General features: G+C 42.4%; 1 protein-coding gene across 1 annotated transcript in view; it reads left to right on the forward strand.

The window, feature by feature from the left end:
- The window catches only part of map2 (microtubule-associated protein 2), a 349,408-nt gene that overhangs the window by 135,417 nt on the left and 191,847 nt on the right, over positions 1–22,144 (forward strand). Inside the window, exon 2 of the mRNA XM_060928995.1 lies at positions 7,906–7,970. The gene's annotated coding sequence lies outside the window, so the exon portion shown is untranslated. The remainder of the gene's footprint in view (positions 1–7,905; positions 7,971–22,144) is intronic.

The following is a 22,144-nucleotide window of genomic DNA, read 5'->3' on the forward strand; positions in this document are numbered from 1 at the left end:
GTCTTCCAGCATGACAGTGACCTGAAACACACAGCCAGGGCAACTAAGGTGTGGCTCCGTAAGAAGCATTTCAAGGTCCTGGAGTGGCCTAGCCGGTCTCCAGACCTGAATCCAATAGAAAATCTTTGGAGGGAGCTGAAACTCCATGTTGCCCAGCGACAGCCCTGAAACCTGAAAGATCTGGAGAAGATCTGTATGGAGGAGTGGGCCAAAATCTCTGCTGCAGTGTGTGCAAACCTGGTCAAGAACTACAGGAAACGTCTGACCTCTGTAATTGTTTCTGTACCAAATATTAAGTTCTGGTTTTTTTTTTTTTCTATTGTATCAAATACTTATGGGCGGCACGGTGGTGTAGTGGTTAGCGCTGTCGCCTCACAGCAAGAAGGTCCTGGGTTCGAGCCCCGGGGCCGGCGAGGGCCTTTCTGTGTGGAGTTTGCATGTTCTCCCCGTGTCCGCGTGGGTTTCCTCCGGGTGCTCCGGTTTCCCCCAAAGACATGCAGGTTAGGTTAACTGGTGACTCTAAATTGACCGTAGGTGTGAGTGTGAATGGTTGTCTGTGTCTATGTGTCAGCCCTGTGATGACCTGGCGACTTGTCCAGGGTGTACCCCGCCTTTCGCCCGTAGTCAGCTGGGATAGGCTCCAGCTTGCCTGCGACCCTGTAGAAGGATAAAGCGGCTAGAGATAATGAGATGAGATCAAATACTTATTTCAAGCAATAAAATGCAAATTAATTATTTAAAAATCATACAATGCGATTTTCTGGATTTATTATTATTTTTTAGTTTCTGTCTCTCACAGTTGAAGTGTACCTACGATAAAAATTACAGACCTCTCCATTCTTTGTAAGTGGGAAAACAAATTGGCAGTGTATCAAATACTTATTTTCCCCACAGTATGTGAAAGTTCTTACTAAGAGTTTGTTTTAGCAAGGTTGCAGTGTACGGTATATCTCATCACTGAAGTGCTGTTGACTGCACTGCTACTTGCCCTCCATTAACATGTCACACCAGGATGCTGATATTCACTTGTTTTCTTCACCCTGACTAAGAAATATGCAAGGTGAATATCTGGCATTTAAGCCTTTTCAGTCCAACACCATTGAAGCTCTTTCAGTATCGGGAACTCATCTTATTGCTTCCTGTCTCTGGCTACCTTTTTTTAGATGTTGCTGCTTTAGCTCTGCCCTGACCACGCCCCTGGGATTGTTCACACCTGTCCGATGTAATTAGTCTGATTTTAAAGCTAGACGGCTTTTCGATTTCATAAAATCGGTGAAATTTAGTTCCCTCTGAAATGTGGTCATTGTGACATATGTTTATTTCTGTAATATCTCACAATATATCATGCCATTCTGTGGCTGGGAAGTTATTTAATTTGAGGGGATTCCTGAGCAAATAATGTGCATGAAATCGCTCGCTTCGCGCAGTCAAGCAGAGGAAGTCTGTGTGCGCATGCGCAGGTTTACCTCTGAGCGTGCACTGACAGTTCCATCATTCTGTCGCTAAACGAACAGCTGATCACACCGAGGTGCTCGCTGAGCGCCGATATTTATTAGTTTGGTCCTGTGTTTCCTTTCCTTCGTACAGAACATAACGTCTTTTCTTCTTGCTTTCTTTCCGTTACTGTAGTCGGTCTTTCATGTTTCATTCGCACACTCACGTCCTCCATTTTTCTCTCCTGTTTCAAATTTGTATCCCACAATGCCTTGCGTGAACGGGGAAAGCCCACCACGTGATGCATGATGTAGTATCTTGTATTGGGTCATGGTGAAGCAGGAAAAAATAGCTGAGAATTTAGGGACACATGACCCTAAATTAATTAATTGTTCTATTAAAAAAAAAAGCCGAATAAAATTGGAACTCTGTGATTTGAATTCAGTAGCTTTCGGTCCACTAAACAAAAATAATTGGGTGTCGGGAAAATTCTTTTTATGACCTACACTCGAAAAATCTGAAAGGCAGTCGAGCTTTAATCAGTGTGTGTACCAGTTGGTTTGCCTTGCCTGTGTTTCCTGGTCTAGTTGCATGATTTGCTAGTAGGGTCGGTGATATGACCCCGGCGGGATCATATCCTAATACTTAGAGACATTTTATGTATCATGATATATGGGTTTGTTAACAAAAGAATTGCATTAACAAACCAAAAACAAAACAATAGGGAAAAACTGTAAATAATAAAAAAAGTTTGATGAAACCTTTATGTAATGTCTGAAATTAATACTTTTATTACAATAAACAAAACTGGAAATGGGAAAATAATACATTCTAATAATTCTAATGAAGTCTAATCATAAGTAATGATACATTTTAGCATATATCTTTATTGTCGTTGCACATTGTCCAATGAATTACAATTTTAAAGATTTAGTACAGCATTTTAACATCAAATCAGCTGCAAAACATGCTAGAAATTGATATCATGGTACTTGCCATATCCCAGAAAAGTGTGATATATATATCTCCACATTCACTAGATATGAGCAATCACGTGCTCTGATTGGCTACTCTACTACTAAGCTATCAGCTCATATACCATGAATAGAGAAAAAAAAATGACAGTGCATGTTGCTGAATCAACTAAGGACAAAATAAAAGCTCTACATAAAAACAAAATCCCAAAAAATAAAAAAGCAACAAAATATGAAGTATTTGATGGTAAGAACATATCTTTTTTATTTTTCAATAATAATTATTATTATAACATTTTTCACGACTTGCTTGCTGTCATTTCACACACAAAACACTTGAATTTGGTGCATAAGTTTTAATTTTCTTTGGGTTTTCTGAAATTAACATGGGGTCAAAATTATACATACGTACAGGGTCAAAAATGTACATACAGGACACCTAATATTTGGGTAAAATGTCTCTTTGCAAGATTCACCTTGACCAAGCATTTTTGTTTACCATGAACAAGCTTCTGGCAGAATTCTGATTGGATATTTCACGACTCTTCATGGTAGAATTGGGAGAGTTCAATTAAATTAGTTTTTTTCTTGGCATGGACTTGACTTAGAAGCACGGTCCATATATTTTCAATAGGGTTGGAGTCAGGACTTTTTTTTAAGCTCAGTGTTCGCCTGCTTTATCCTCCACAACCAGCTCTGATGTGTGTTTGGGTTCATTGTCCTGTTGTAACTCCCAAGTCCCAAGTCGTGTTCAAGTTTCTGATGGTTTATGCTGAAGAATTCTGAGATAGTCCTCCTTCATCATTATTCCATACACTTTGTGCAATGAACCAGTTCCACTAGTAGCAAAACAGCCCCAGAGCATGATGATCCTACCACCACCACCACCAGCTGGTACAGTGTCCCTCTGTACATGGTGGTCATTGTGGCCAAACAACTCAATCTTTGTCTCATCTGACCATACAGCTTTTTTCATCTGACCAGAAGGCTTTTTCTTTGTCTGTGTGGTCAGCTTCAAACTTTAGTTAAGCTTGAAGGTGTCAATTTTGGAGCAGGGGGTTATTTCTTGGATAGCAGTCTCTTAGTCCATGGTGATCTGAACTGTAGACAGTGATCTATCAGCTTCCAGTTCATGGCAGGGCTGTGCCATGGTGGTTCCCAGGTTGTTCCTGACCATTCAAACCGATTTACTTTCAGCTGAGGGTGACAGTTTGGGTTTTCTTGAAGCAAAGTGGCTTGGCAAAGTGACTACACCTGACAATATCTTGTATAGAATTGTTTGAACTGATCTTGGAATTTGCAGTTGTTTAGAAATGGCTCAAAGAGACATTCCGGAGTTGTGTACATCTGTGATCCTCTTTCTCAGATCTGTACTGAGCTCCTTGGACTTTCCCATTCTATTGTGTCTTAGTCAATCCAATGAGTGCTGTAAACAAACCCTTTTTATGAAGGCACAGAGAAGCTACCAGCTGTAATCAATCATGATCACTAACAGGAAGTTAAGAGACCTTGGCCTTGGCAAGATAAGAGACATTTTGGAAGTTTCAGTACCTCTGAATTAATAATCTAAGTGAGTGTATGTAAATTTTTGACCCTGCATGTATAATTTTGACCCTGTGTTGATTTCAGAAAACCCAAAGAAAATTATAACTTGTACACCAAATTCTAGTTATTTTTTTAATTAAAGATGTATGCTTTACAATCATTCTGCCACAAAAAGAACAGTTCTATCCAAGATGACATTCATGTCACTGTATGCAAACTTCTGACCACAACTGTACACACACACATATATACTGTATATATATATATATATATATATATATATATATATATATATATGGGTTTATGGTTTTTTTTTTCCTCGCCATTTTTCTCAATGTCTTTTCTCAGTCTTTCAGGGCCAATGGCGAGCAAGTGAGAAAAAATTGTAGTGACTTAAAATTTCCAGGAAGCTAGCACTAATACCATCTGGTCATATTGAATGGAGTTTTGAATGCACAATAGCTGATGGAGAAAACGTGGCCAAATATATCACGTACAGCAGAAAGTTCAATATCATAAAGACCTTTATGGTTATCATGGCAGGAGATGTCTTACATTAGCTACACTTGATATACCGTATCCACACCAGTAATCCACGTCCGGGTCTGTTCTTCCTCAAGCTGTGCCTTCGGATGTGTTTCTTTCAAAATCCTGCCTTCTATCTAGTCATCCTCAGCTGCTCGCCACACACAGCAAAAGCAATCAGGCACAGAATTTAAGGAGGACCGACTCCCAGCTCATCCAAGAAAGTGTATTAAACAGGGACCAAAAAATGGCTGCAGCAGGGTTTTAGGGTGTAAGAAGTGTGTTAGTATGGTGTATGTGTTGGTTGGTTTGAAGACAAAGATGCTCATTTTTGTCGTGTTCTCTCCTCTAATGCAGTTCTGTTTTTTTGAGGTCTCTACTTCGTATATTTAAGGTCCTTATAGTTAAATAATATTGGCTGGTGTTGCGTGGTATATCAGATATATTCCATTCAGCTAGTATGATACTGAACGAGTTGAAGATGAGGAGCTGAATGGAATATATCTGATATACCACGAAAAAAAAAGCCAGCCAACATTATTATTATTATTATTATCTCTCATTATCTCTAGCCGCTTTATCCTGTTCTACAGGGTCGCAGGCAAGCTGGAGCCTATCCCAGCTGACTACGGGCAAAAGGCGGGGTACACCCTGGACAAGTCGCCAGGTCATCACAGGGCTGACACATAGACACAGACAACCATTCACACTCACATTCACACCTACGCTCAATTTAGAGTCACCAGTTAACCTAACCTGCATGTCTTTGGACTGTGGGGGAAACCGGAGCACCCGGAGGAAACCCACGCGGACACGGGGAAAACATGCAAACTCCACACAGAAAGGCCCTCGCCGACCACGGGGCTCGAACCCGGACCTTCTTGCTGTGAGGCGGCAGCGCTAACCACTACACCACCGTGCCACCATCTCATCTCATCTCATTATCTCTAGCCGCTTTATCCTTCTACAGGGTCGCAGGCAAGCTGGAGCCTATCCCAGCTGACTACGGGCGAAAGGCGGGGTACACCCTGGACAAGTCGCCAGGTCATCACAGGGCTGACACATAGACACAGACAACCATTCACACTCACATTCACACCTACGGTCAATTTAGAGTCACCAGTTAACCTAACCTGCATGTCTTTGGACTGTGGGGGAAACCGGAGCACCCGGAGGAAACCCACGCGGACACGGGGAGAACATGCAAACTCCACACAGAAAGGCCCTTGCTGGCCCTGGGGCTCGAACCCAGGACCTTCTTGCTGTGAGGCGACAGCGCTAACCACTACACCACCGTGCCGCCCCATTATTATTATTATTATTATTATTTCCAGACACACACTCTTCATATTAGCATTCTCAAATGCCAACACTAGCTTACCCACAAGTTGGCACTGTTAGTGCGGCATTGACGTCAGCTTCCAGCCGGTGTAGTGTTCATCAGTAGTGGTAGTGAATGCTAATAAAGCAGTCAACCCAATGCTCTCAAGAGCAAGTAGCACAGGCTAACGACCAAGAAACTAAGATTTCTGTCTCCAGACTCTTCTTCCATGCTTACTCGCCACAGTATTTTTCACTCAGACTTAAGTATTCATTTCCCCCTATAATTTACTGAGTTACTTTTAAAATCCACATCGACAGCTACATACAACGGAGCGATCTGGCAGCCAAAATTCTGGCGGCCATGTTTGTTTACAAATTGTCACAGTCGCTCGCTAGCGCGGAAGTTTCACGTCTCCGATATGCCTCTTTTCCAGTTTTTCAATGTCCATTGGTATGCTTTCTCTTTCAGTGGTTCAGTGCGTCTTTCTCTTTCCTGCGAGCACAGAAATGATTGTGCGCATGCACAGCAGAAACGCTTCTCATTGAATATTCGCATCAGCTCTGACATGTGACCTCATGTTGTCTTGACAACCATGCAATATTGTAAACCATATTCAACACTCATTCTCCATCGGGTAGAGTGACATAATACACATCGGATAAGCGATATGCTAACAATATCGCATACGATCAAACCAAATGAATGAAACCTGCCAAAAGGGAATAGAACACATGCTTTTATTCCATCAAAAAAGTGTCTTGTATGTATAATAATATATAATATTGTGTGTGTGGAGGGGGGGCAGACTTCCAGTTCAATGTGTGTTATATTCTGCATTCATGGATTTTCTGACAAAACACGGATTTTCTGACAAAAGGAAATGCCCCTCAGTCAGGAATTCCTCCTTGGGATTGTTTTCTCAATCCCTGAGTTCAGCAAATCAAAATGGCTGCTCACAGCATCACCGCTAAACAAAGAAACACTTCGTTACATGATATACACAAGTATTTGCTTTACGTCAAACAGCATAAAGACATTTCGGCTTGTTAAATCTGTCACACTGACTGTACAGTAAACTATTTTGATTGAGTAAATACTGTATATAATCGCTCACAATCCACTTAGCTAGCTAGCTTTTTTTTGTCGCTAACAAAAGACGAACACCGAGGCGTCCATGTTTTGTGGCGTGTTTCACTCAGAGGTGACATAATTCCGAGTTCTGGCTTCTGAGTTAAGTGGAGCGCAGCAGTAGGAAAGCAGTCATGAAGGGAGAAGGGTGTGTATTGAGCGCTGGAGTACACCACAGCACACACAGATGGCAGCAGAGCTGTTCATGCTTCATTCAGCTTCTGGAAGCTTCTGCTGGAGTGACTCATTGATTGTTTAGCTCCCTAATGCTGTAGTGCTGTGGCTCCCGTTCACACAGGACACACACACACACACACACCTCGTAAACTCCTTGCATTCTCACGCCATAGGGTTTATTTCTGTTTTGTGCACTATGTAGGATTCAGAATGACTTCAGTAGTGCCTGGGAGAAATGTACACCTTGAATATAATATTTAATATATATTTTTAATTTAATAACTAAAAAATGCTAACATGACATACTTTCATTAGGTCATAACAATTATAATGTGATTTTTTTTTTAATGTTAGGAATCTGGATAATATTCGAACAGTGATGATGTTCATCTCTAACACAGTGTGTCGATTTCAGTGCTCCATTCTGCCATGAAATGCACAATATTTGAAAAAAATATTATTGCATCATATTTAAAATGAGTCCTGACATCCGTAACACACACACCCACACCCACACGTGTGTACTGACTCCCTCCTCTGCTGTAGTGGCAGGCTGCCTGGTGCTGGTGTGAGTGTGAGAGAGAGAGAGAGAGAGAGAGATGGTAAGGTGGAGCTCAGGCAGCATGCGAGTGGGAGTCTCTGTGCTTAAGCTTTTCTAGGAGACTCAGTTTTTCTGTGCTTCTGGACGACGCCTACTACAGCCACGGAGGTCACATGACCACGAGAGCCAACATCTAGGACTCCTTGGACTCATCTGTTCTCTCTCTCTCTCTCTCTCTCTCTCTCTCTCTCTCTCAGGTCCACCTGGTCTGGTTCTGCCTCCTCTCACTGTGCAGCACTGAAAACCAGCATCCTGCACACAGGTAGGCGTCTCTCTCTCTCTCTCTCTCTCTCTCTCCCTCTCTCTCTCTCCCTCCTTCTCTGTCCCCTTTTCTCTCTTCTCTCCCCCTCTCCCATTCTCTCTCTCTCTGTCTGTCTGTCTGTCTGTCTGCAGAGATGCTGCGTCATTGTGTTCAGTGCTCAAGATTTTTTTTCTTTACAGTGAGAGTCTTCGTCTCTCTCTGTCTCTGTCTCTCTGTCTCTCTGTTGCTCGTTCAGTCTCTTTGCGTTTCTCATCTGCTTTCTCCCCTGAGCTGAATGACTGAGAGTGCTGCATCACTGATTTATACAGTGGTGTGTGTGTGTGTGTGTGTCCACCTTCTGTTTTTTAATGAGAATCTGTAGGAGTGTTACTCCTCTCAGCAAACATCTGAGCCGTTGCTGTAACTGTGCTGTGTGTGTGTGTGGGTGCAGGTGTGTGTCTGTGTGTGTGTGTGGTGCTTATGATACCTGTCAGGCTCCGGTGATTGTGTCTAGACTCAGCTCAAACCATTATGTGCGTGTGTGTGCGTGCGTGCGCGCGTGCACACACACACACACACACACACAGGCATCTGTATTTGATGAATGGCCCGGTGTCAATTGTCCTGGGCTTCATCACCTGAAGTGAATTTTACTCTGGAATGTTGGGTATAGAAATGAACAGAGAGAGAGAGAGAGAGAGAGGGAGAGAGAGTTGACACAGAAGTTCTGGATAAGAGGAGAGAGAGGAAGATGAGAAAGAAAGAAAGAAATGAGGAAAAAAGTGAGAGGGGCAGGTGAAAATAGGAGAGAGAGAGAGAATGAAAAAAGAATGAAAGAAAGAATACAAAGAATTGAGAGAGAAAAAATACATTTAACAGATAAGGATATAAATGAATAAATAGAGACAAAGATCAAGTGGTAGACAGAAGCAGTTGTCAAAGAAAGAAAGAAAGAAAGAAAGAAAGAAAGAAAAATTTAAAATAAGATCAAGGAAATGAATAAGAGAGAGATAGCTGACAGAAGTTCTGGATAAGAGGAGAGAGAGGAAGATGAGAACGATAGAATAAGAAAGAAAGAAAGAAATGAGGGAAGAGTGAGAGGTGGTGAGTGAACAACTGATAGATGGAAATAGGAGTGAGAAAGAAAGAATGAAAGCAAAAGAATCAAGGAAGGAATGAGAGAAAGAAAAATAAATAAATTAACAGATAAATTAATAAATAAAGACAAAGATCAATTGATGGACAGAATCAGTTGTCAAGGAGAAAGAAAGAAAGAATATGTAAAAAATAAGGTAATGAATAGAATAGAATAGAATGCCTTTATTGTCACTGCACAAATGTACAACGAATGTACACTCTTGGGCACTTTAGCTCAAGGCTGTCCTATGTTAACCTAACTGCATGGAAATGAATAGGAGAGAGAGAGAGAGAGAGAGAGAGAGAGAGAGAGAGATTTTATGTGGATTCTGTCACACACAGTAAAAGGATTGTGAGTGTATCCCAGGAATACTGGGTGTGACACAGGAACAGGAATACTCTCAGGAATCACACACACACACACACACACACCAAGTGGCAGTTTAGCGTAGCCAGTTCATCGATGAACCTCGAGGAGAAATTTTTCATAATATAAAAGCGTGTTGTTTTTCTTGTGAATTTTTTTAGCCGAAATAATTAGACACAGTTCTGTTGCGTATGAAATGACTGACACAGAGCCACTGTCGAGCCTTTAAACACAAGCCGTAACTGTCGGCTCCTTACGGTGAAATCATGATTCTGTGCTTCATACGCAGGCCATCACACAGACGCAACACTTCCAGTTCAAGTGGTTAAAGTCACGAAAGCACTGTTGCTAGGCAACTGGGAACCATGGACGCTGAAGAACTCCTTGCTGTTATTTAACTGGAAAACTGAGAAAGAAAGATAGAGAAATACAGAAAAAGTTGGGATGGTATGTTGAAATTGAAATTAAAACTGAAAACAATGATTTATAAATAGTCTGTGACCTGTATTGCACTCAGAACAATACAACAGCACATTATTTGATGTTTTACCTCATGAACTTTGTTTTTTTCCAAAATAAACACATTTCAAAAATGATAAAGCATTTACCACTTTATAATGTTCCCATTCCTTCTCACAACACTTAAAAGATGTTCAGGGACTGAAGACACCGAGTGATGAGGTGATATTTTGTCCCATTCTTCCTGCAAACAGGTCTTAAGGTGTGTAACAGTACAGGGTCGTCATCGTTATAGTTTTCATTTCTAAATTCCCCACACATTCTCTATTGGGGACAGACGGGACACGCCCTCTTCTTCCACAGCCACGCCTTTGTAATGTGTGCAGAATGTGGTTTTGCATTGTCTTGTTGAAATCTCCCTGGAAAAGATATCGTCTTGACGGCAGCATATGTTGGTCCAAAATCTCGATGTACTTTTCTGCATTAATGCTCCATCACAGAAGTGTAAGTCACCTTTGCCAAGGGCACTGACACAATCCCATACCATGGCACACCCTGGCTTTTGGACTTGTTCCTGGTTACAGTCTGGATGGTCTTTTTCATCTTTGGTCTGGAGCACTCGGTGTCCATTTCTTCCAAAAGAGACCTGGAATACTGATTCATCTGACCACGATACACGTTTCCACTGTGCGATGGTCCATCCCAGATGCCTCAGAGCCCAGAGAAGTCGACGGCGCTTCTGCACACAGATAACATAAGGCTTCCTTTTTGGACAGTAAAGTTTTAACTGGCGTTTGTGGATGTAACTCTGTATTGTAGCTTGACAAAGGTTTTCCAGAGTAATCCCGAGCCCATGTGGTTCTAGCAGCTGTAGATGAATGACGGTTCTTGATGCAGTGCCGTCTGAGGGCTCGGAGATCACGGGTGTTCAGCTTAGGCTTGTGCCCTTGCCCTTTACACACTGAAACTCCTCCAGATTCGTTGAACGGTTTAATGATATTATGCACCATAGAGGGTAAAATATCCAAATCCATTTGTATTTTTCTTTGAGGAACATTGTTTTTAAACATTTCAATAATTTTCTCACACATTTGTTAACAAACTGGAGATCCTCGGCCCATCTTTACTCCTCAAAGACTAGGCCTTTCCTGGATACTGATTTTGTACCAGTTCATAATTACAGTCATCTGTTGACATCACCTGTTTCAAATCACATCATTATTTAATTGTTGTACCTCATTACTAGCCCTAAATTCCCTCCGTCCCAACCTTTTTTTTTTTTTTTTAATGTATTGCAGGTGTGAAACTCAGGAATGGATGTATGTTAACAAATGAAATGAAGTTGACCAACAAAACATGAAATATCTTGGGTTCATTCTGTCTGCAATGGAATACAAGTCAAAATACATTTAGAAATCACTGCTTTCTTTTTTTTATTCATATTCTCCATACCGTCCCAACTTTTTCTGATTTGGGATTGTGGAACAAAAGGGAGAAAAAGGAGGAAATAACACGTAAATAAACAATTCAATCAGTTAATTAATTAGAGAAAGAAAAACAAAAAAGGAATTCATGACAAACACGTGTGTGTGTGTGTGTGTGTGTGTGTGTGTGTGTGTGTGTGTGTGTGGTATCGAGCAGCACCGAGGGAGGGTTGGGGGGTCGACCGACTCGTCCAGGGAAACTGCTGCAGCAGGAGTGCGATGATGTAATGCAGCCGAAGCAGAGCAGAGACACACACAGGGGCAGTGCGGCTGTGCATTTCATTGTTTTGAACTGTTATTGAGATGTTATTGGCGGTCCTGTAATACCAGAGACAGGTTCTGCTGTGATGGTTCTGACCGAAATCTGACACTCCAGACGAATTACTGCGTGGCTTTGGATGAATCACGGCATCCGAATAACGCATCATTTTGGTCAAATAATGACAGACAGACATTAGACATACAGAGACAGAGACGGATGAATAAACAAACCAGTAGGAGGACTGACAGACAGACAAATAGAGGGATAATCATGTGCATAGAGAGGGAGAGAGAGACTTGAGCTTCTTGTAAAAAGAGTGATGGATTCAGACTGTTGACACAGAAACTGCTAGGATGTAGAGAGGCAGAGGGAGCGACAGACCAGAAAAAATAAAGAAAGAGAAGTGTTGAAGGAAAGAGAGAGTGCTAGACAGGAGGGGATGAAAAGTGAAAGAAAGGAAAAGGAAAAGAAAGGGATGGAAAAGAACAGAAACAAATGAAAAGTGAAGGAAAGAAACAGGAAGGAAAGAAGGATGAAGAGCAAAGGAAATCTCATCTCATCTCATCATCTCTAGCTGCTTTATCCTGTTCTGCAGGGTCGCAGGCGAGCTGGAGCCTATCCCAGCTGACTACGGGCGAAAGGCGGGGTACACCCTGGACAAGTCGCCAGGTCATCACAGGGCTGACACATAGGCCAAGTTTACATTAGACCGTATCTGTCTTGTTTTCTTCGCGGATGCACTGTCCGTTTATATTAAAACGCCTGGAAACGCCGGGAAACGGGAATCCGCCAGGGTCCAAGTATTCAATCCAGATCATGTCTGGTCCGGTGCTGTGTAAACATTGAGAATACGCGGATACGCGGATACACTGTGCTGAGCTCTAGCTGGCGTCGTCATTGGACAACGTCACTGTGACATCCACCTTCCTGGTTCGCTGGCGTTGGTCATGTGACGTGACTGCTTAAAAACGGCGCGGACTTCCGCCTTGTATCACCTTTCATTAAAGAGTATAAAAGTATGAAAATACTGATGCAAATACTGCCCATTGTGTAGTTATGATTGTCTTTAGGCTTGCCATCCTTCCACTTGCAAGTGGTAAGTGACGCGCATACCCGATATGCACTGGGATCACACACACAGTGGCTCAGTCCCGAATCACTGCTCATGCGCTTCACTCGTGCGCTCTGTGAGCTGCGCAGGGCCGGAGTGCGCACCCTCCAGAGGGCACTCGCTGTTCAGGGCGGAGTGATTTGGAGCGCAGGATGCCTGCGGAGCCGAGCGTATCCGTGTATTGGCATTGCTGTGTGCACGCGAATCGTTTTAAAAACGTTAATCTGATGATCCGCTGATACGGTCTAATGTAAACCCCACCATAGACACAGACAACCATTCACACTCGCACCTACGGTCAATTTAGAGTCACCAGTTAACCTAACCTGCATGTCTTTGGACTGTGGGGGAAACCGGAGCACCTGGAGGAAACCCACGCGGACATGGGGAGAACATGCAAACTCCGCACAGAAAGGCCCTCGCCGGCCCCGGGGCTCGAACCCGGACCTTCTTGCTGTGAGGCGACAGCGCTAACCACTACACCACCGTGCCGCCCGAGCAAAGGAAATGAAAAGAAAATAAACAGATGGAAAGGAAACTGAGAAAAGGAAGAAATGGATGAAAAGGAAGTGGGCGAAAAAGGGATGAAAAGTGAAGGAAATTAAAAATGGAAAGGAAATTAAACAGGGAAAGGAAAGGAAAATAAACAGAGAGAAAGGAAAGGAAATGAGAAAAAGGGAGGAATAGATAGGAAAGGGTTGAGATTTGGAGAAAAGCAAAGGGAATGGGAATACAGTTGGAGAGGAAAAGAAAGGACAAAAAGTGAGGAAATGGATTGAAACGAAAGGAAATGAAATAAGAGATGTACAATGAAGGAAAGGGAAGGGGAAAATGGAAAGGAGAGAAAATAAACAGAGGTAAAGGAAGAGAATGAGAGGTGAAGGAAAGGAAAGGAGATAAAGGAAAATAAAAGAGAGGGTTCAAGACCAAAGAAGGTGACAGAGAGAAAGATTGAGGCTGTGAGGAAGAAGAGATCGTTAGATTGCTGAGAGCAAGAGAACAGGAGAGACTCCGACTGAAAGAGAGAAAGCAGGCGTGTCTCTGGGCTGTAGATCAGAGCGACGGTTCTGCCTGTTTTCTGTTCTCTCTGATCAGATAGATGCTGACACACAAGGACACACCAGTGCTGCTCACACACACACACACACACCCTCGAACCACTTAACTCTTTCCCTCCTCCTCCACCTCCTCCTCCTCCTCCTCCTCCGATAACTGTGCGGATTGAAGTTCTGAGGACTGTGATGTACGGTAGCTTCATGAAGAATCTGAGGCAAAACCCTGGGTTTGGTGTGTGTTTAGTATATTACAGCTTAGTGCTGTTGAATTCTGGATTCTGATTGGTCAGATGGTGTTGATTCATTTTCTAGAGCAGCAGTCTGATAGAACTCTGAATGGGCAGAAATAAAGCACAGTGTGATGGAAGAGAACATTTGTGGACTGTTGGGAAATAATCTTTAGGGTGGTAAGAGTAGCTCCTCTTTGTGTCAGGTAGCATCACACATTCTGTCGTTCATTATTTTCCTTTCAGAGCGTGCCGCATGTGTTTTAATCTGAATGTGTGTGTGTGTGAGAGAGAGAGAGACAGAGAAAGAGTCAGAGAGAGAGTAAGAAAGAGAGAGACAAAGAAAGAGGGAGAGAGAGAGACAGAGAGAGCGAGAGAGAGATCATGGCCTGGCACATACGGTGATTTTGGTAGCAGTGCGAGTGTTAGTCTATATTTTGGTTGCTCTCTCATCACTGTCGCATGATGAACTCACAGTTCAGCACGAACATACTTAACACCATCTGTTTACTCTCGCGCAAAAACGGATCAGATATGACGACTATAATTCTCAGCAACCCACTCGCACTCTCTCTCTCTCTCTCTCTCTCTCTCTCTCTCTCTCTCAGTGAGCTGTAAAAAGAGCGAAAGCGCTCCTTCTGAGTTCCTGCTGTAAGCATACGGTTTCCGTTTGAGCATGGTGGTCTCTCAGCTGTCTCGATGAGACTGTGTGTGTGTGTGTGTGTGTGTGAGAGACCGGGATGCCTCAGGAACGAGGCTCACAGACCGCTGAGGCTAATTTAGATGCAGCAGAGTTCCTCCAGAATCCCATAATAACATCCTGAAGAGACAGAAAGGAGACCGCAGCAGAGATCGCAGGCTGAAGGACGGCACTGAGCTTTTCCAGCCCTTCCTCCAGTACTGCTCTCTGTGTGCACATGTGTGTGTGTGTGTGTGTGTTAGGGATGTTACCAATTATATAGACATTACTCAGAACGAACAGATAACATGGAGTAAACGGATACAAATAAGACGCACACTATAGATTTTTTTTTTAATTACCTCCATCAACTGTGTTGGAGGAGGTTATGTTTTTCCCTCTGTTTGTTTGTTTATTCCCAATGGAACTCAAGAAGTAGTGAACGGATTTGGATGAAATTTGGTGGACGGTATTATCCGTGGTTCAAATGATTTGATTTTGAAGGTTTGGCTTGGTGGAGGTATGAACTCTACCAAGTGCCCTTCTACTGTAGTTTGTTCATCTGTCCATGAGGCCGATGAACTGTTGCCATGGCATGGCTTCCGTTGTCCGTCCGTCGTCCACAATTCAGTTAAATTGTATGTCCTCTGTCAATTCACCATGGATTTCCATTTCGATTGGTTTGCTTGAAAGAACTCATCACTCAGCACAAAACTCGGTCGTTGTTTTGGGAAAGTTTTTGCTAACAAGTTAAGCCTAGGTCACAACCAGACGTACGATTTTTTGGCCGTGCGATTTTTGGCGTTTCCCAAATCGCTGTTTTTTTTTTGTTCGTGGAGAAAGACGCGCGTTGGCCGTAAGCTTGTCTTGCAACCTGAAAAAAACGTAAGCGCCCGTAGAGTTTGTTTGACATGACAAAGAACCTCTGCGGCCGGTCTATGGCTCGAAAATCAGCACAACACACGCGTGCGTTTCTTGCGTTTTTTGCACGTAGACCAGCCGTAGGAGCACGTACAGCCGGTTGTGACCGAGGCTTTAGTAATTAGGCCAAATTAACAAATTTTCTAGGCCTCTCACTAGAATTGCATCTCCTCTCGCAGTTCTCATCCGATTCCAGTTCTGGTCAATGTTTTGGATAGATCTTCTCTTGAGGAGCAAAACTTGGTCGCCTGTTTGTTGATTTTCTTGTTGTAAACAATTTGTTTACTTTCAGTTAAATCGTGTCTCTTCCCTCAGTTCTCAATGGATTTCAGTTCTGATTGTTTTATTTGTAAGAACTCGACCATCTGCACAAAACTTGCAGGGATGTGATTTTTCCGCGAATTCGCGGAATTCCGCTTTTTTCACCTCAAAACTTGAAAAATTTTTTTTTTCCGATTTTTCCCTCATCCACATTCGTATCCTGTTCGTTCCGACTTTGTTTGAAAGATGGCAGCCTCGGATTTGCATCTTTACGCCTCGATCACGGAGGCTGCCATCTTTCAACTCTTTGTTTGAAGCGAGCTTACGTACAGCTATCTAACAAGCGCGTTCATTGGTTGTTACAGAACGATGAGCCAATCACGTACCTCGTTTCATCTCAATGACGTAATTGCGTAAATGACGTAATTACGTCAATGAGATGAAACGAGGTACGTGATTGGCTCATCGCTCTGTAACAACCAATGAACGCGCTTGTTAGATAGCTTGTACGTAAGCTCGCTTCAAACAGAGTTGAAAGATGGCAGCCTCCGTGATCGAGCGTAAAGATGCAAATCGAGTTAAAGAAATCGACAGAATAGTGAAAAAAAAAGTTCCGCTGGGAATGGTTGGAGAAAAACCGCGGCTCGCCTCGGGGCGAATTACGTCACAAGGCGCGGGGCTAGCGGGCCCTGCTCGCGCTGGTTCTTTGGGGGGGGGGGGGGGGGGGGGGTGTGAGTGAGTGAAAGTGTGAGAGCGAGAGTGTGTGTGTGAGCAAGAGTATGTGTGTGTGTGAGCGAGCGAGAGTGTGTGTGTGAGAGTGAGCGAGAGTGTGTGTGTCAGAGTTGCATGTTGACCATTAAATTGGCTTGAATTTGTTAATCATGACAAGTTTTTTCTTGTGTGTTTGCTTGCCATTTTAGTACAATTTTTAAGTCAGAAAACCCCAGAACCCAGGAGCTTCGGGGGGCTTCCCCCCTTGTCCCCCCACCAGGCCGCTGCCCTGGACCAGCTGGGGGCCTGTGGCCCCCAGCCCCCCGGCTAAAATTTTCAGATAATTTCACCAGCCCCAAATCACATCCCTGAACTTGGTCGTTGTATTGTCAATTTTTTGCTAACAAATTAGTAATTAGATCAACTTAACACATTTTCTTCTGACTAGAATTGCATCTCCTCTCTCATTTATCATGTGAATTCAGTTCTGATTGGTGTTTTGGGGAGATCTTCCCATGGGGAACAAAATGTAGTCTGTTGATTTTCCTGTTGTAAACAGTTTGTCGTGGAGGTTGGTCCTCTCTGACATTGTCACATTTCAGTTCTGTTTGATGCTTTGGTAGTCATAGTTGTTTTCTTTGATGGCAGGCCAGATGAGCTACTACGTCCTTGATGTTCTGTTTTTTTTTTTCTTCTAGAAAAGTTCACATTGCATATAGTTGAGATTAGATGTGTGCATCAGGGCTCGGATCCTGCAAGACACAAGGGGAAATGAGTTTTTACTTTCATGGGTGTGAGCGAGTGGTCTGATAGGAAATTTGTGGGACAAACAAACACCATGATCATTAAGATCACATCATTAATTTACATAGTTCAGTTATTCATCCTGAGTAACCGCCTGGTCAGTGTTACAGTGGATTAAATTAAGCTACTTATTTCTATTGTAGAAAACTAGACATGAAAAAAATTGTTTGGAAATAGTACAGGAGGTACAAACACAAATAACTCTGCGACCTTATTATGCGCATCTCCAGTTGAGATCAGTTAAGAACTGGAATGATGTAGCTGAGGTTGAGGAACTGTCACACGCCATGACGACACTGCTGTCATTTCTACATGTAGTTTGCTTTTGGTTTCATTTCCCGTGTTTTCACATGTTTTGGAAGGCATAGTAGTTGGATTTATTTAGGCGCCGTTTACACATACCCGGGTATTTTTAAAAACGCATATTTTCTAAACTCCGTTTTCCAAAATAACTGCGTGCACACAGCTGCGTTTTTAAAAAAAATTACGTGTATTGATCCGCATAAATACGCTGTCAAGAGCTGTTAAACTACGCCAAGACTGTCGGTGGCAGTGTTAGAAGAATGACAATTCCACACAAGCCAGTCAGAAGCCTCATCGAGAAACGCCGAAACGAACGTCTTCCTGTTCCTCCGGGACGACAACGCCATTCTCGAAATTCTCCCACCAGATAGCAGTCCGTCCAGGTCGAACCCAAAATCGCAGACGCTGGCGGTGGTACGGTCGGGCTCTTTTGGTCACCAGAAGCTCCGCAATTGCTGCCCTCCGAGCCCTAATGCGTCTCTACTGGTCAATGAGCTTCATGAGCTTTATTCTCAAAAGCAAACAGGTGAATATAGCTCTTAATAACAGAAATGCTGCTACTCTGAGTGTTTCCATGCTTGTCATATGTACAATGGTCGCTCTTTTGTGGTGCGAAGATTGCCTAAAACTCCGTTTTGGTCTCTTTACACACAAACGCAAAACGGAGTTTTCAAAAAATCTCCACTTTTGCCGGGGTTTTTAGAAAGAATCGTTTTCAGAGGAAAAAACTCCGTTTGTGTATAAACGAAAGGCACAAACGAAGGCAAAGGTCTGCGTTTTTAAAAATACCCGGGTATGTGTAAACGGCGCCTTAGTGTTCCAGTTTAGGCCACACCCACTTCCAATTTAAATCCACATACAGCTACAGGTTCGGATATTTGGAGCACTAAACAGATACAGATACACATAGTGGAATTGTGTTAACGCTAGAATTTCGGAAAGCTGCGAGAATTTTCATCCCAAGCCAAAGGAGTGCTCCGCCTCTTTCTCCCCACACAAGCTTATCCCTCCCTCTGAAGCGCAGTTATCACCGATGAAACTTTACTTCATTCTGCAGATGTTGAGCGTGAGTCAGTTTGAGTGACTCAGCACCTGAGAAGAGGGAAAAAAAAAGTGTGCGCGCTTGACACAAGCGCGATACACACATTAGCGCAGAATGTGTTACTTTCAAGAGAAACAATATCCGAATAAAGAATGTGTGCTTTTATGCAAGCGTAAGAAAATGATTGAAATGTTGCTCTAAATACATTAAGGGTTGTTTTACAATCAGGGTGCACAAGCTAAAAATCACATTTAACACTTATGTGGGTGCAATCAGTTAAATTGTTGAAATTAAGTGATCAATCTCGTTAAATCAGTCTCATTAAATTTTGAAGGCGGCATGGTGGTGTAGTGGTTAGTGCTGTCGCCTCACAGCAAGAAGGTCCTGGGTTCGAGCCCCGGGGCCGGCGAGGGCCTTTCTGTGTGGAGTTTGCATGTTCTCCCCGTGTCCGCATGGGTTTCCTCCGGGTGCTCCGGTTTCCCCCACAGTCCAAAGACATGCAGGTTAGGTTAACTGGTGACTCTAAATTGACCGTAGGTGTGAGTGTGAATGGTTGTCTGTGTCTATGTGTCAGCCCTGTGATGACCTGGCGACTTGTCCAGGGTGTACCCCGCCTTTCGCCCGTAGTCAGCTGGGATAGGCTCCAGCTTACCTGCGACCCTGTAGAACAGGATAAAGCGGCTAGAGATAATGAGATGAGATTAAATTTTGAAGGTCAATAATTAAAATGAATCAATCCCATTGAATCATTTACTTTGACTCATTTGAATTGAATCATACCATAGAATCACTCTCATTTGAAGTGAATCATTCAGTGAATCATTTAGTGAATCATACAATGAATCATTTAGTGAATCGTTTAGTGAATCGTTCAGTGAATCATTTAGTGAGTCATACCATTAATCCTGGTGCTTAATAATAAATTACCAAACAGCTAAATTATGGTATATTTCCAAATTATTACGATCACTTACCATATTACATAACTTATATATGCACCCTTTTGAATTCGAGGGAGATTGGGGACTTCATATTATTGTTGTTCACACAAATAAACACAGTTTGTTTAATAAATGAATTTATTATACAAAGATAAAAATAAATCAATATATACAAGCAGTGAGGTGTGTCTATACATGTGTGGTGTATGTGTATGGCCTAGCTTGTTGCTAGCTAAAACAAAAGAATGTTATCTAAATAGAACAAAGGATTAGCTCTGTTGCTAATGTGTGCTTGTGTGTGCGTGGGACTTGACCATGTGTTTAGCCTCGTGTAGCTAACTACACGTGGTGGAGGCCTAGATTAGCCTTGTTTTGCTAGTGTGTTTGGAAAAGGCCCTATGGCCTAGCTAAAGTGTGTTTGTTAGGCCTGGTGAGGCCTACTGAGCACGTGTTGCTAAAGACAAAGGGAAGCTATCTAAAGTGTATCAGGCCTGGTCAGGCCTGTTGAGCACGTGTTTTCTCAGTAACAAAAAGATTCCACACTCATAACATTACCAAACTCACTGAAACCTTGATAAGGCCAAAATGTATGATAAGGAAATTAAAGTGTTAGTCAGAGAGGAGCATGCACAGCCTATCTATTAAACAATTGAGAGAACATAGAACCAAAATAAATCAACACGCTGCGTGTCTAACAGTGTAACAGACAAACCTGGGTTTAAATTCACACTATTTCAAATAAAAGCAAATTCCTAAGACTATCTTAATTATGCCCAAATGCCAAAATCTTACTTAATCCTGCCTTTAGCAAGATATGAAGAACTATTCGCCGGTGTAGTTTCGGGCCTCGCCGTGGGAGCACGTGAGCTGCTCGGGATGGAGGTGTAGAAAACTTTCGGGTCCAGCGGAGCACTTGGGTGGTTCCCGTGGAAAGCAGAGGATTCTTGGTCCGAACCTCAGCGTTCGTGAGGAAAAGTCTCTGATCAGAATCAGATGCACAGCGCTTTTGAGTTAAAAAGGATTCAATCGCTTCTTAACTTTTAACTGCCTGGGCTGCAGTCGTGACGTCACTTCTAATGCAAGTAAACCGGTTGTAACTCAGGTTGAGTTTAAAGATCGCGCGACTCTAGAGTTTACCTTTGCCAAGGGTAAGAAAGAAAATCGCGCTGAGTGATGGATCTTGCAAGAAAGACGTCTTTTTGACGGAGAGCGCCTCTTTATGCGCCTAGACTTCTTGAAAGTCAGACGCGAGAGACAAAGATGGAAGTGTTGTCCCATTGTTTTATGTTTCCTTGTATGATGACGTAGATGATCCCGCCCCGGCGTGACGTAGGTCAACGCGGAAGTAGGCTGATGGGAAATGTAGTTTCTTAAAGAGACAAAATGGCGGCATGATACCTACACTTATTATCTTCAATATCAAAAGGCTTGACTAAATAAACTTGGTTGTTTATTGTAGCCCTGTGATAGCTCTATTTACCATGCAAAAAAAAAAAAAATTGGTGATAACGTTATTTTTGGTGAATGTATGGCAATATATGTCATATTTAGCAAAATTACTCGTGTCATTTATATTAGAAAAAGTGCTTTTTTGACCACAGGTAGCTCCAAAAGGGATGCACTTAAATCATTCTTTATACCATAAAACACATATTTGGTTCCATATCATTGGAAACATAGTTAAGTTTTAATGTTGAATGCCAGTAAGTTTTCAGACTATTTTGATCAAATTACGTAGTATGTAATTGTGTCCAAAAAAAATGTCCTCTCCGAGACAGCTAATTTTTCAATATAAAATAACATATCTAAAATTATTATTTTCATCCTAAAATGTGATCAAGATATCGGGACATAAATATTAGAGACAACTAACACAAAGCTTACAGCCTTATATTTAAAAGCACTATGGAAGTAGTGGATTCTGAATTGTCAAAAAAAAAAATGTCCTCTCCGAGAATCACTTCATTTGTTTCTCCCAGCCCTGCTTAAAGCTACACTTAATCTTCTTTATCTTATAGCAGATTACACAAAACTACCATACACACATGTCAAAAAATGACCTGAAATCTGTTCTTTAACTTGTCCTTCACTTAAAAACTGGTACAAGAACCAGTTTGAATCAGTTTGAATTTTGGACCCCTGTGACACAAACTTTGTACCCTGATTGTAAAACAACCCTTAATTTTGTTCAGAAGAAGGAGGGGTGAACTTGTGTGAGGAGAATGAGGAGGGGCACCCCCTTTGGCTTATCAGTCCTCTTGAACCTGCTGCTGAAGTTTTTGAGTCAAATCACGTTGCGATTTGAGATCTTGAAAAATAATGTGATCTATTCTGAGAATCGATTCTGAATCAGTTCTGAGGTTTGATTCCCGATTCAAAGAATCAATTCAGCACAAAAGATAAATAACATGACAGACTGAAAGAATGAAAG

This window comes from Neoarius graeffei, chromosome 9, assembly GCF_027579695.1.
Source record: "Neoarius graeffei isolate fNeoGra1 chromosome 9, fNeoGra1.pri, whole genome shotgun sequence".
In the NCBI taxonomy this organism is placed as follows: domain Eukaryota; kingdom Metazoa; phylum Chordata; class Actinopteri; order Siluriformes; family Ariidae; genus Neoarius; species Neoarius graeffei.